General features: G+C 40.4%; 1 protein-coding gene across 1 annotated transcript in view; it reads left to right on the top strand.

The window, feature by feature from the left end:
• LOC126108113 (uncharacterized) overlaps positions 1 to 15,419 on the top strand; it is a 197,234-nt gene that overhangs the window by 156,701 nt on the left and 25,114 nt on the right. The window lies entirely within an intron of this gene.

Here is a 15,419-nt window from a genome sequence, read left to right as displayed (position 1 = left end):
CATACCCTTTTATGCATCTTCCTCAATTTATATGTACATATAGTGTGATGCAACCATTGATTTAATATCAAATAATTTTTGCCTCATTGAAGGTATATGTAATCTGTTTATATGCAGATAAATAACGAACAAGGGTTCATGAAATATGGTTCAACTCTATCAACCACAGGCATACGATACTCACTATGCTTCATGGAATCACGCTATTTATTGTTGCCACATTCACTGAGTAAAATTCATTGATGTAACTGTGTTCTAAGTGTGACAAGAAATTAGAGTGAAATTAGATCTTTATGTTGTTATTAAGCTTTCTGAATGTCACATCGCCAGGAATATTGTGTCACACTCATTGTATGAGAGTTGTCATTTGAAGTTCAATTATTAAAAATGTCATCATAGGAATAAGTGTTACTTCTCTTGCTGTATGTAAACATTGGAACAGCTTTATGAATTTACTGCATTTTCTTGTGTCTTTCTCTGTGAGCATTTTCCTTTCACATCAACAGCATCTGAGATGTGACACGTGGGAAATTTCAGAATATCGCCGGCCGGGGTGGCCGAGCGGTTCTAGGCGCTACAGTCTGGAACCGCGCGACCGCTACGGTCGCAGGTTCGAATCCTGCCTCGGGCATGGATGTGTGTGATGTTCTTAGGTTAGTTAGGTTTAAGTAGTTCTACGTTATAAGGGACTGATGACGTCATAAGTTAAGTCCCATAGTGCTCAGAGCCATCTGAACCATTTTTTGAAATTTCAGAATAACTACTCACAACTACTGGAACGTGGCGAGGTTGATGTCTTCTCTCTGTCAGAGATGACTTTGTAAGCCTCGATTAAATTCAGGTTACAGGCAAATATATATCCTGAAACACACCCTAAATAAATGACCTTTTCTACACGAAATTTAGACGCACACAGTGATACGACAATACTATCTGACTACAGTTTTTTAAAGGCGTAGAAGAAGAGGAGTAGCTTACCATGTGCAACGTAATAATAATGTGCCTAAATAGGTACTTGACTGAATTTATGATGTTATGAGACAAGTACATGGCCTGACATTAATAACACGAAAGTAACTAAGATTTTACCCAACTTACGTACAGTGGGCACGCGTGACTCAATCTGTTAACCTAGCGTTTGAATTTAGAAACCCGAAATTCATAGATACAAAGCAACCAGATCATATGTAAAGAAATGAACTGCCAGCTCTCCCTGAAACTTCAACTGCTGACCTACCTTCTGGCCCGTAAAAATATGCAGAGAAAATAGATGAAGTATGCTACTGGGTGTTGTTGCTGTTGTTGTGGTCTTCAGTCCAAACACTAGTTTGATGTAACTCTCCATGCTACCCTATTCTGTGGAAATGTCTTCATCTCCGAGTAATCACTGCAATCTACATCCTTCTGAATCTGCTTAAAGTATTCATTTCTTGGCCTCCCTCTACGATCGCCCCCACCCCCTGCTCACGATTCACACCAGTACTAAACTGGTTATCCCTTGATGCCTCGGAATGTGTCTTACCAACCGATCCCGTCTTTTAGTCACGTTGTGCCACAAATTTATTTTCTGCCCAATTCTATTCAGCACCTCCTCATTAGTTACATGATCTACCTATCTAATCTGCAGCATTCTTCTATAGCACCACATTTGAAAAGCTTCTACTCTATTCTTGTCTAAGCTGTTTGTAGTCCGTGATTCACTTCCATACATGGCTAGACTCCATACAAATACTTTCAGAAATGACTTCTAGGCACTTAAATATATACTCGATGTTAACAAATTTCCCTTCTTCAGAATCGCTTTTCTTCCGATTGCCAGTCTACATTTTATATCCTCTCTACTTCGACCATCTTTAGTTGTTTTTCTTCCCAAGTAGCAAAACTCATCTGTTACTTTAAGTGCCTCAGTTCCTAATCTAATTCCATCAACATCACCTGATTTAATTCTTCCTTTCAAGACACTGTCCATTCTGTTCAACTGCTTTTCCATGTTCTTTGCTGTGTCTGACAGAACTACAATATCATCGGCAAACCTCAAAGTTTTTATTTCTTCTCCCTGGACTTTAATTCCTATTCCAAATTTTTCTTTTGTTTCATTAACTGCTTGCTCAGCATACAGATTGAATACCATCAGGGATTGACGACAACCCTGTCTCACTTTCTTCTCAACCACTGCTTCCCTTTCGTGCCCCTCGTCTCTTATAACTGCCATGTGGTTTCTGTACAAATTGTAAATAGCTTTTCATTCCCTGCATGTGACTGCTGTCACCTTTAGAATTTGAAAGAGAGTATTCCAGTCAACATTGTCAAAAACTTTCTCTAAGTCTACAAATGCGATAAACGTAGGTTTGTCTTTCCTTAACCTACCTTCTACGAGAAGTCGTATGGTCAGTATTGTTTCGCGTGTTCCTACATTTCTATGGAATCCAAACTAATATTTCCCCAGGTCGTCTTCTACCAGTTTTTCCATCCTTCTGTAAAGGATTCGTGTTAATATTTTGCAACTGTGACTTCACATCCGCTACTGAGTGTAGTTTTCTGAAATGTGTAGGCTGATTATAATAATGGTTCAAAAAACTTGGCATCTCTGCTGACATCAGGAGCTCTACATCATCAATGAGATAATTTGATACCGATGAAAAGTACACATTCATCAGTAAAGTTATTATAGTTTTAAAAAATCACAAATGAACCGCAGAGTCTTTGATTAAGGAAATATGTAGCAACATTTAAAGGATAATTTAGGCCACCTGACGCACACAACGTCTGTGTAGTACAATAAATCACTATCAGTGAAATATTTAAAAACAGGAATTCGATATGCATAATGAAATATTTAAGAAACTCACTAAACAAAGGTGTGATGAGTTCAGGTGCCCTGATGATGAATAATAATCAAAGCCCTGACAAGGGATATGGTTTAGCTGTTCCACTCCCAGGTGATACTGTGTGCTGAGGTGGACGCTCCTTTGTAGCTGATTCTTGGTGAGGGGATTGGAGGTGTGTGAGAAGACGACATGAGAAATCAGTATGCCGACTAGTTCTGGGAGGTAGAGCCTGTCTGTGAAGGCCTTCGTAAGACCTTCAGTATATTGGGGAAGAAAGTTATTGTCATTGCAGAGGCGTCGTCTATAATTGGCTGGGCTGTATAGGAGGGAGTTTTGGTGTAGAAGGTATGGCGCTGCTGAAATGCAGGTCCTGTTGGTGGCGGACAGAGGTTACTGAGGAGCACGAAAACCAAACAGTGTTTGATACCTCAGAATCTCGCTAACATCCACCAGAAAATCTTAAGTTCATTATCATTGTTATCATGACTAAAATCGCACAAGTTCATTGCGAAATTGAAATTACACAATGCAGTTGAATCACCATAGTTCACAGCTCTCACAGACAGTTAAACAGCGGCAAAGATATCATGGTAATAAAATAATCGATCTCCGAAAGCGACCTGAAAATTTTAAATCCCAACAGATTTCAGAATCCTGAAGATTCTCTACATTTGCTAACCTCTACCACTGAAATATTTTAAGTCCCATTAACACAGTCCATAGCTCAAGTGGCAGTCTAGTCGTAAATACCTCACTGTCAATACCAAAGTTAAGCACAATAAACAAACGACACTGAGTTATGTTCTACTTGCCTGTTTACAAACCTTGGTTTCATGAATGACTGTCTTACATTGTGACCACCATTAGTGAATATTACACAAAAGCTTAACATTTCTACATCTAACAATGCACAATGAATGTTCTCGCTCAACTTGTGTCATCATATTACAACATTCAAATGTTCATTAATAACACCGAGCGAGGTGGCGCAGTGGTTAGACACTGGACTCGCATTCGGGAGAACGATGGTTCAATCCCGCGTCCGGCCATCCTGATTTAGGTTTTCCGTGATTTCCCTAAATCACTCCAGGCAAATGCCGGGATGGTTCCTCTGAAAGGGCACGCCCGACTTCCTTCCCCATCCTTCCCTAATTCGATGAGACCGATGACCACGCTGTTTGGTCTCCTTCCCCAAACAACCAACCAACCAACCAACCATTAATAACTAATTCCATGTGATTTGTTCGCCGCATCCGGCGCTGCATTCTAACTATTCAAAACATGAACTTTAACACATTGACGTTGCAACCTTACACTATTCACAACAGCAAGTTCACATACATTAAAACATTGAATATCGTCAAACAAACATAGGAATCAGTGGGATCTTAAACTGGATTCTTATGCAAGTATTAATTAAGTCTATTCATTTAGAGAAATTGTAGTTTAGGCTTTTTTAGTCTCTTATTATTATTTATGACTATTAATAAATTTGTGACATGTTATCTTCATTGTTGGTCTTTTGGTCTCATGAGCTTATAAACAGCAACTCGTATATATACTCTGTGCATCTGCTTCACTTTTTACGAATATTTTCAACCATAATAATTGTGAAAGTTATTAATTAAGTCTGTAAATAATACATTTACAAGCACTGTTTAATTCCTAATGAGCTTATCCCATCACCATGAATCATAAGCTATATTTAGTTTTTTGCAGTATGTCTTAGGCCTTTTAAGTTTTTCAGTGAATTTTCCAGCTTTTACTCTAGATTCTGAGTCAAGAGTGCCATCTTAGCTCGCTTCGATAAGCACAGTGGTGCATCCTCGCTACCCCTTCCTCTTGGTATTTCCATGCTCGCCGATTCCTGCTGGACAGTGCTCCCATCTGGCCACTCACAGCTTTCTGTGACCACCTGGTGATGCTGGCCAAAACCGACTTATGTAGCCCAACCACCTCAACATAACTTACAGGCCACAAACCACCCAACCCAACAATTAAACACATACAAATAATAAGTTACAGAGAAAATTCAGTAAAATAGAGACAGACAGTAATAATAAAAATATGTGGATTAATATGTACAACAAGAATTTCCAAAATACGGACAGGAAAAGCAAATTATTTGCACAGAAAGCAGATAATACGTGTTCATCATATGGAGCAGCAAAAGGGAGCAGCATATCACTAGAACCAGACTGCAGCATCTACCAACAGTTTTCATTCCTAACCGTGCTACTTCATAACCTAAAGGACCTTGTCAGATTTCCAGCACTTCTCTCCATTTTCTAATGGAATTCAGACACCGTTCCCTAAGAGTGTCACACTGAACCCCACACAAGTGCAATAAGAACAACTGAAACAGCTGACAATAAAGAAATAACCTTCCACTGTTCCACCAAAGTCTCTGTATAGTACCACAAGATTAAAAACATAAAGCAACAGAACTCAGTATTGTTCCCAAGAACGAAGAATACATTAAGACAGACCTCCAAAAAAGGAAGTCCTCCTTAGACACATATAAAGAACAAAACAGTCAACCATCAAGGTCTTGATATTAAACACAAGTATGAGACAGTTAATACTAGTAGGATTAAACACAAAATCTCAATAATCAATGCTCAACAATACTTCTCGTGTGTTCATGTCACAAAATTTGTTAGAGTCCACTTCGCTGAGTAAATAAATTTATTAAGGACATCAAAATAATACAGTGCAACATATGTAGCGCCCTTAAGAGATGTGAGAAGTTTAAACAATCAATTACTCCCAAATCACAGTTAAGATGAGCATATGGAAGAGGGGGTCGAAGGAAAGGGTGGTGGGTCTACCTGCCACTCTAGCAGGTCACAAATTCCCACCGGTACTAATTGTAAGAAACGCCTAGAACTGACAGAACTAGGTTAGTTCTAGTATTCCACTGTAATTAAACTACCTTCTACAACAGGCCACAGGATCCACAGTAATGAATCTCATTAAAGACTTCAGAACTACTAACTGGCAATAGATAAACAGCAAAACGAGATGAGTACTCAACTGCACAGGCACAACTCCAACCAACAAGGAATGAAACCTTTAAGCCTGAGCGCCACACTGTTAGGTACATCTAGTCCACATAACGTATTTCATACACTTAGTGAAAAAAATTGCATTCAGAACTTCTTTGTGATTTACCATACTGCACATCCCAATAGTAAATTCTCCTCTCAGTTATAAAATAAAAAAAGGTTCTGTTTCACTGTGCACTGACCTGGTTCGTTCCACATGACCAGAAAATGTGGCCAAATGTCAACAGGAGCACCCGGAAGGAAAATCTCCCCTATAGACTATCATTCCTCAACACACATGTTCACATATAATTCTCATGGCAAATGCTAACAAATCCCTCGAAACGTTCACTATTCCAAGGTTTTACTCTTCTGTCAAACAGTCATAAGTATTTTAGGTCTCGTTAAAACATGAATCACAGAATCTGCAACTCACATCTTAGTACTCACTACAACTACAGTTTCCCTTTACGGAAATAAACATGAAAATCTATCAGTCCCAAACGAACACAAGACTAAAGCAAGACCATATTTCAGTACAGTCAGTATGACTGCAATATTGCTATCCACAACCCCAGTTTCTAGGAATCACTCCAACATACTAACGTGCAATCACTCAGAAACAGTGCTTCTTCTTTGTATGAAGTGTCAGTGATGCTCTGAAAGGATGTCAACACATAATCAGCAATAAAATATGTGCGCTCACAAATACTATAAGTAAAATAGATTTGTATATCACGAAATGTGTCGGCAGGAATTATTGAATACCAAAACACAAGAAACGATTATTAGTATCAGAAATTGTGTAAAGACATATAAATGAAATATTTGCTCAATGGAGTGTATTTTCAAAGTATATAAATTACGTGTTGTTAATACAGACCAACTCAAAAATGCGATTCAAACAATAGTAATGTCAGCTCATGGAAACAGCTCCAATCTCCAATTAATATACCAGAGAAAAGAGTGTTAAGTATTTGACACATGTAATGTAAGTCCCCCAAATTCGTCACTTTTTCCTCACAAACATAGAAACTAACATTTGCATCTGAACATCTTTTAAAACACTGATGAAGAAGCATATAGCTCTTTCATTAATAACTGAAAAGATGAAACGATTTCAGATCTTTGCTTAGACTGTATAGTTCACACATTAACCAGTAAGAATTATAACAGATATCTAAAACAGAATATTATTAAGCTTGCAGCCAGCCACAGACAAAACACACATAATGTGTTTCAATGTACAGTCAGCAAATTTAACGCTAGCAGATAGCAAGACAAGGAATAAAATAGTCACTGTCCCTGAAGTAACTCGATAGTGTTCTCACACATATGTAATTACGTTTCCTACCCTGACCTGAAAAATATGAAATAACACAAACTGCAGTTAAGCGAAGTTTCATAAGCAAGTATTCCTGACAGACTAGTGCCTTGAACTGGATAAACGTGTAACGACTGCAGAACCCGAGTTAAACTGAATAATGTTTTAACACAGGCAGTATCAGTACCGCCAGAATTCAGAAATCTTACATGATTTGATGAGAGTTTCACTATCAATCGAGTCATCAGAAAAACCGAAATTCATGTCCTGGCAGGAAATCGACGGATACACACAACCTGTTCTCGTCCAAATTCGGATTAAATGCAAAGATGTTACCTGAAACATGTCCTGAATAAAGCTGTTTCCTATACAAAGCTTATTCCCATGTAACGTTATGACAATGCGGCCACACTAAAACTTCTTAGAGGAATAGAACAAGAGAACGAAGGAAGTAGCTTACTTTGTGCAACGTAACAATAATGAGCGTAAACACGCGCTTGACTGGATTCTAAGAACGTAGAAAGCTGAGATAAGCACATGGTCTAACAGTAGTATGTAAATACCCAACTTGTAGCCAAGTTACATGCAGTGAGCATGTTTGACCCAATCTGTTAATCTAGTTTTTTCACTTAGAAATCTGAAATTCAGAGGCACAAGGCAATCATGTCGTATACAAAGTGAAGAACTGCCAGCTCTCTCTGAGACTCCAACTGTTGACCGGTAAAAAATACATATAAAATAGACAAAGCATGTTACTGTCTGCAGCTTTTAGAAATGTATTGGTTGTGATAATGGTTCAGGAAAACTGGTATCTCTGCTGAAGGCAGAAAGACTGCAGCATTACATTAGATAGCCAGATGCTGATGGCAATGTTTGCTTTCAGCCGCAAGATATTATAACTTCGTAGCGTTGGCAAGGAATCATGAATAAACTGATTTCTGATTCCTAAATAAACTGTCCGCCCCATAGCCGAATGGTGGCCGGCACGGTAGTTCAGCGTGATCGGTCAGAGGGCTGCGTGCTCTCTGTAATAAAAAAAAAAACTGAGACAAGGAATCAACGATCAACTTGAAAGGATGTCTTGTGACGTCCGCCCAGACCAAACGCAACGAACTATATCGAACAAAATAAGGGAAAAAAACGAGCAGCATGACGGACTGCCGTCCTAAGGGGCCCCGGTTCGATTCCCGGCTGGGTCGGGGATTTTCTCCGCTCAGGGACTGGATGTTGTGCTGTCTTGATCATCATCTCATCCCTAGCCGGCGCGCAGATCGCCCAATGTGGTGGCGTCGACTGTAAAAAAGAGCTGCACCAAGGCGGCCGGACCTGCCCCGTGAGGGGCCTCCCGGCCAATGACGCCAGACGATCATTTCCATTTTTCCATGAATAAACTGCAGAGTCTTGATTAAGAAAGTATGTAATTGACCTTAGAGCACAATTACGGCCACCATGACGCACATGTCTCTGCGTGGAACATTTAGTGTATTGAAGAAATATCAGTGAAAGATTTAAATAAAATCAATTCTATGTGCATAAGAAATTAATGGAAAAGCTTAGCCGGCCGATGTGGCCGAGCGGTTCTAGGCGCTTCAATCTGGAACCGTGCGACTGCTACGGTCGCAGGTTCGAATCCTGCCTCGGGCATGGATGTGTGTGATCTCCTTAGGTTAGTTTGGTTTAAGCAGTTCTAAGTTCTAGGGGACTGATGACCTCAGATGTTAAGTCCCATAGTGCTCAGAGTCATTTTTGAAAAAGCTCACTAAGCAAGGGTTTGATGAATTCAGCTGTCCTAATATTCGGATGAACTAATGTAAGCCCGCTTCTGTGCTGTGCTTCGACAAGTACGCATCTCACCAAACAAATAATGTATCGTTTCAATATGATCAGCCGGGACATAATGACCACCTACATAATAGTCGGCAGTCCACATTTGACGGATCGCTGGGCGGAGCTGCCATCCCACCTACATGCAGGTCACCTAAACCACGCACATATCGGGGAAGGGTCGATGAGCTCTGACCCCATGTTCAATCACAACCCAGATGTGTTCGATCGAGTTCAGATCTGGCGAAGTGGGGGCCCGCTCACCAATTGAAACTGGCCACTGTGTTCCTCGAACCACTCCATCACTCTCCTGGCCTTATGAGATGGCGCATTGTCTTGTTGAAAAATGCCACTTCCGTCAGGAAACATGATCATCACGAAGAGGTGAACGTGGCCTGCAACCAGTATACAATACACCTTGGTCATCATGGTGCTGCACGTGATGTTCAGAGCATAATGGAGCTGCCGCCTGCCTGTCCCTGTTCCGCAGTACGGGTGTGAAGTAGCTGTTGCCCTGGAAGACGACGGATTCGCACCCTCCCATCGGCATGAAGAAGAAGGTAGAGGTAGTCATCAGACGATGCAACGCTCTGCCACTGCGACAACGTCCAGTGCCGATGGCCACGTGCCCGTTTCAGTCGTAGCTGCCAATCTTGTGGTGTTAACATTGGTACATGCATGAGTCGTCGGCTGCGGAGGCCCATCCTTAGGCGTGTTCAGTACACTGTGTGTTCAGACACACTTGTACTCTGCCGAGCGTTTTACATCTACATCTACATGGATACTCTGCAAATCACATTCAAGTGCCTGGCAGAGGGTTCATCGAGCCACCTTCACAATTCTCCATTATTCCAATCTCGTATTGCGCGCAGAAAGAATGAACACCTACATCTTCCCGTACGAGCTCTTATTTCCCTTATTTTACCATTCTGATCGTTCCGTCCTACGTAGGTCGGTGTCAAAAAAATATTTTCGCATTCGGAGGAGAAAGTTGGTGATTGGAATTTCGCGAGAAGATTCCGTCGCAACGAAAAACGCCTTTCTTTTAATTATTTCCAGCCCAAATCCTGTATCATTTCTGTGACACTCTCTCCCATATTTCGCGACAATACAAAACGTGCTGCCTTTCTTTGAACTTTTTCGATGTACTCCGTCAGTCCTATCTGGTAAGGGTCCCACAAGGCGCAGCAATATTCTAAAAGAGGACGGACAAGCGTAGTGTAGGCAGTCTCCTTAGTAGGTCTGTCACATTTTCTAAGTGTCCTGCCAATAAAACGTAGTCTTTGGTTAGCTTTCCCCACAACATTTTCTATGTGTTCCTTCCAACTGAAGCTGTTCGTAATTGTAATACGTAGGTATTTAGTTGAACTTACGGCTTTTAAATTAGACTGATTTATCGTGTAACCGATGTTTAACGAGTTCCTTTTAGCACTCATGTGGATGACTTCACACTTTTCGTTAATTAGGGTCAACTGCCACTTTTGGCACCATTCAGATATCTTTTCTAAATCGTTTTGCAGTTTTTTTAATCTTCTGGTGACATTATTAATCGATAAACGACAGCGTCTGCAAACAACCGAAGATGGCTGCTCAGATTGTCTCCCAAATCGTTTATATAGATAATTAATAGCAAAGGGCCTATGAAACTACCTTGGGGAACGCCAGAAATCACTTCTGTTTTACTCGATGACTTTCCGTCAATTACTACGAACTGTGACCTCTCTGACAGGAAATCGCAAATCCAGTCACATAACTGAGACGATATACCATAAGCACGCAATTTCACTACGAGCCGCTTGTGTGGTACAGTGTCAAAAGCCTTCCGGAAATCCAGTAACCAGGAATCGATCTGAAATCCCTTGTCAATAGCACTCAACACTTCATGTGAATAAAGAGCTACTTGTCTTTCACATGAACGATGTTTTCTAAACCCATGTTGACAGTGTGTCAATAGACAGTTTTCTTCGAGGTAATTCATAATGTTCGAACACAATATATGTTCTAAAATTCTGCTGCATATCGACGTTCACGATATGGGCCTGTAATTTAGTGGATTACTCCTACTACCATTCTTGCATATTGGTGTGGCCGGTGCAACTTTCCAGTCTTTGAGTACGGATCTTTCGTCGAGCGAACGGTTGTATATGATTCTTAAGTATGGAGCTAATGCATCAGCATACTCCGAGGCTGACGTTAGTTCTACCGCAGTCCGCCACCTGTTCTGTTTTACTAGTCTGCTCAGCCTACGACTTCCGACACTGGTAATGAGGGGTCGCTCCTCAAACCCACGACATCTGGACGTGGTTTCAACTTGGTTTCGCACGTGTTGAAGGCACTAACCACAGCACTCCTTGAACACCCGACAAGTCCTGCAGTTTCCAAAATGTTCGTGCCGAGCCTCCGGGTCATCAAAGCCTGCCCTCTGTCAAACTCTGATAGATCACGCGCCTTCCCCATTATACAAACGGACAGCACGCTCACTGATACTACATGTACCGCGCGTCTGTCTGACTGACAGTCATTCCTCGCCAGGTAACGCTGCTATCGTCTGAACGGGTTTATATTGAGAGTAGGTCGGTGGTCACAATGCTCAGGCTGATTAGTGTGGGTACTATACGCTCAAACTAAGTTGACACTCAGCGCGGCGGCTGGTAGGAACAACAGTAAAATAATATCCTATTTACAGTCGCTCTCATCGGCCACCGTGCAGAGTGTCGACTTAGTTTGCGCGTATAGTAAGCGCTCCCTAAGGTTGTGGAATGCTGTAAATAAGACTATACCAAACCTTGCAATGCGAACCAGAAAATAAGTAAGCATTTGTAACACAATTTGTGAATGAGCAGTAGAAACAGATTTCAGTACTCTTACTCAACCAAAGCAGCATCTCAGCGTAGCTACCTACGTCGAGCTCCAGCGTCCAACTAGAACTCCCTTTGTACATTCAAACCGAATGTTGCGAGTAAACCAAGCACGTTCACGTCTCGTTTTCCCACCGTAATTGATCTCTAAAGTGCTTCCTCAAAATCTCCTGCTGAGTGTTTCAGTCATACTTTCATAGATCGATTGCTCAGAACAGAATATATCTTTGCAGAGTGCCTGCTATTTAGAGTATGTAGAAGAACATCAGTACTGAAAGTTGCGATTCTGACAGACAATTATTAACTTATTAGAGGAATCTGCTGCATGTCTCGCATTGATAGCCTGTTTATTCAACATTACGATCAGCCTTCTGATTGATCTGAGGCTATGAATTGTTCTCAGTCGTCTTTACGCACTTCTCCCTACTCATTGTTGTTTCAGATACCAGGATCAAATTGCTCGTCACCTTCATGTGACACATGCAGGACTGTATAAGTTTGATTTTAGTTTCCAACATTTATAAAGTACTTTTTGTTATTTTGTAAAAGGCAAAAATTGAGTTATAAAAATGAAGTTATGGAAATTGTAGGTATGTTTTCTCAGCCAATTCATGGGATAGTTACATTTGTCTGGAACCCAGTTCCGACGTACAATGTGATCATAATGCGTGGAAATTGTCTTTTATCGACTTAATTTTCACGATAATTATGTATGGAATTTATCCCACACATTTAAAGTGAGGAAATCCCGCTAGAACAACTAAAAAGTAATATTACAACGGAATTCATATGTAACAGGAAAATTAATCTTCTCATAATAATGAGTGAAGGGACTCTTTGCAATTATTAAGGTAGGAGAGATAAAATACAGGGAGCGAAAGGTTATCTGCAACTTTTATGGAAACCAGATCGAAGTTACAAGATTTAAATGTCATGAAAAGGAGCAGAAGTTGAGAAATGAGTGAAACAGGTCGTCTGTCTTTTCTCCGTGTTATACTATCTGTACATTGATCAAGAGGTAAAGAAAACTAAAGACAAATTTCGAAAGCTAGATAAAGTTTTAGGAGCGTAAATAAAAACTCTAAGGTTTGATGATGATACCACAATTTTGTCAGACAGCAAATGCCTTGGAAATATGGATATTGCCTTGAAAAGGGGTGTGCGTTTATAAGATGAACAACAAAAGTAAAGCAAACGAAATGGCGTATAGTTGAATTGAATTAGACGACAGCGACGGAATTAGATTAGGAAATGAGACACTTCAAGTGCTAACCGCTGTTCGGGTAGCAAAATAACTCACGATGCCTTAAAAGTAGTGTGTATAATATGCGGACTGGAATATAAGAAAAGTGATTCTGCAAAATAGATGTACTTTAACATAAAGGTAAGTATTAGGAAATGTTTCTGAAAATTTCTGAGTGGAGTATAGCCTGGTACGAAGTGAAACGTGCAGAATAAACAGTACAGCAAGGAGCGAATAGAAGCTCTTTAAATGTGTTGCTACAGAAGAGGCTGATACTGAATATCATATGAGTATTTGTTTATAGAACACGCCCGGAGATTTGGTAATGGAGGGAAGTGAGAGAAGTAAAAAATTCTAGAGGTGAAACAAGGCGTGACTACAGAAAGAACCTCCAGCAGTGGTTATGCGAAGATGAAGAGGCATGAGCGGGAGAGAGAGTTTGGAAAGCTGGATAAAACCGAGAATTACGATAAATGCTCAAATATAATGCTCAGTTCAGCTGTAATTACTGAAGTGGTGCTCATATATGAGAAACAGATAAACAGATTTCAAAACATCTTCATTAACAAAGTAACATGGAACAACCTGTTATTTTTATGTCACCTAAAACTGACAACACCTGCCTTACAAATACCGATTTTTTAAAAAAAGGTTCAACACTTAATTGGTACTCTCCTTCAAACTTAAGGACGTGAGCTTCATCTGTCTCCACAAACACTATGTTTAGTCCATATTCTAGATATAAATCTCTTGCAGGATCAGAACTGCTTGTAGTAAGTCGGTTCAGCATTAAATGACAATGAACTGGTTACAATCAATTATTAATTTCAACCTACTAAAGACACGCAATTTATTGTAACATTTGTATCATCTGCAGACAAAACAGACTTAGTCTTTCGCATTGTAACTAATAAAAGGTTATTAATGCACACAAGAAAAAGCATTGAGCGTAACATAGAAACATGAGCATCATCACAAGTAATTATTTAGTAAATGGACAACGTCTGACAGCTTCAACCATAGGACTTCCGTATTGGGAACTCTTGGATACTGTTAGAAAGATAAGACTTGAACTATTTTGCAACACTGACTGCAAAGAGATAACGTTTTAATCACTTGAAAACGATTATACGATTCACGAAGTCAGCTATCTTTGACACATCACAGAAAATACCAGTAGCCTGTAAGTTATTCTCTAATGAAATGAGTCTATTATTGTTTATGTATAAATAGCTTTCTAAGTATTGGATCCCTTTGAAAGACCAATTGAAAGTAGGGGAATATATTATTTTGGGCAAGGGTGAAGAAACCATTTATACACTACTGACCATTAAAATTGCTGCACCAAGGAGAAATGCAGATGATAAACAAATATATTATACTATATATATATATATATATATATATATATATATATATATATATATATAAATCTAGTATAAATATATTATACTAGAACTGACATGTGATTGCATTTCCACGCAACTTGGGTTCATAGATCCTGAGAAATCAGTACCCAGAACAACCACCTCTGGCCGTAATAACGGCCTTGATACGCTTGGGCATTGAGTCAAACAGAGCTTGGATGGCGTGTACAGGTACAGCTATACATGCAGCTTCAACACGGTACCACAGTTCATCAAGAGTAGTGACTGGCATATTGTGACGAGCCAGTTGCTCGGCCACCATTGAACAAACGTTTTCAATTGGTGAGAGATCTGGAGAATGTGCTCGTCAGGGCAGCAGCCGAACATTTTCTGTGTCCAGAAAGGCCCGTACAGGACCTGCAACATGTGGTCGTGCATTATCCTGCTGAAATGTAGGGTTTAGCAGGGATCGAATGAAGGGTAGAGCCACGGGTCGTAACACATCTGAAATGTAACGTCCACTGTTCAAAGTGCCGTCAGTGTGAACAAGAGGGGACCGAGACGTGTAACCGTTGGCACCCCATACCATCACGCCGGGTTATACGCCAGTATGGCGATGACGAATACACGCTTCCAATGTGCTTTCACCGTGATGTCGCCAAACACGGATGCGACCATCATGATGCTGTAAGCAGAACATGGATTCATCCAAAAAAAATGACGTTTTGCCATTCGTGCATCCATGTTCATTGTTGAGTACACCATCGTAGGCGCTCCTGTCTGTGATGCAGCGTCAAGGGTAACCGCAGCCCTGGTCTCCGTGCTGATAGTCCATGCTGCTGCAAACGTCGTCGAACTGTTCGTGCAGATGGTTGTTGTTTTGCAAACGTCCCCATCTGTTGACTCAGGGATCGATACGTGGCTGCAC

The sequence above is a fragment of the Schistocerca cancellata genome, chromosome 1 (assembly GCF_023864275.1).
Source record: "Schistocerca cancellata isolate TAMUIC-IGC-003103 chromosome 1, iqSchCanc2.1, whole genome shotgun sequence".
Taxonomy (NCBI): domain Eukaryota; kingdom Metazoa; phylum Arthropoda; class Insecta; order Orthoptera; family Acrididae; genus Schistocerca; species Schistocerca cancellata.
Note: the sequence above shows the minus strand (reverse complement) of the source record. Positions and strands in the feature narration are given on the sequence as shown.